Source organism: Sinocyclocheilus grahami, unplaced genomic scaffold (assembly GCF_001515645.1).
Source record: "Sinocyclocheilus grahami isolate Dianchi unplaced genomic scaffold, SAMN03320097.WGS_v1.1 scaffold182.1, whole genome shotgun sequence".
Classification (NCBI taxonomy): domain Eukaryota; kingdom Metazoa; phylum Chordata; class Actinopteri; order Cypriniformes; family Cyprinidae; genus Sinocyclocheilus; species Sinocyclocheilus grahami.
In genome coordinates, this window is record NW_015505361.1 from 385,165 (window position 1) to 386,305 (window position 1,141).

The following is a 1,141-nucleotide window of genomic DNA, read 5'->3' on the forward strand; positions in this document are numbered from 1 at the left end:
CCCCCCCCCTTTTTTAAAAGTCATGAAAACACTATTTTGTCATTTTTCTTTTGCTATTTGACCAAATGGAAACACCAAAAAAATATATTTGATGAAGTCTCCCATTTGCCGCTATAGAAGTTTACCCGATGACTTCCTCTACTGAGAAACCCGGAAATGCGAAAAAGGTCCATTTAATTTCACCTCATGAGAAATAAGTATTTATTTTGATGTGTTGATATTAGAGAATATTAACATTGATTAATATTATATAGAATATAGAAGCACAGAGCTGTTCAAAATCATGATGTGCCACCAAAGTCTTTCAGTATTTTTGCACAGATAACACCACAGTATCATATCCACACACAGAGGCTGGATAGTAGGCCTACTGTGTGCACCACTGAGTTTACTGACACACAGACAAACACAAGTTCTAATAAACAATATATTATTAGTGTTTCTCTTCTGTTGATGCACTGAGCAGCCATATTGGACTCTGAAGTTGGAGTTGTTGAGATTCGAGTCAGAACTCCAACTTGGGAGAGTGTTCCGGTTAAATGTATATACTGGGAACTCGCAATTATTTGAGTTTCTAACAGCGGCTGCAGTAATTGGCTCTTTTATTTTGAAGGCGGGTCTTCGCCATATTGTGGGTTGGATTCTCTCCCATTCATAAAATAATAATAGTGCACCATCTTTGTTCTGTATATCTAAAGTCTTTGGCGCCACTCACATCGTTTTCCAATTGCATAATGACTTCACCCTAGGCTGGAAGAGCGTGTATAGAAATTTTCTATTATACATTAGGCCTGGTGAACTTTTTGCCTGTAAGGTAATTAGTTTCAGAGATTAGATGTTTGACTCTTCCTTAACAAGAGAACATGACGGTGTGGTGCTTCTCGTCCTGTTTACCTCATTGCTTATTTGAAGTAAGTGGTTTACCATCGGGTTTTGGTTTTTTGAACCATGTCCATGACAGAGTCACTGTTTAAGTTAACGTTAGACATTTTGCTTCATTACCAGTGTTGGGGGTAATATATTACAAGTAACGCAAGTTATGTAATCAGATTACTTTTTTCAATTAACTAGTAAAGTACGCATTACTTTTTAATTTACAGGAGAATATCTGAGTTACTTTTTCAAATAAGTAACGCGAGTT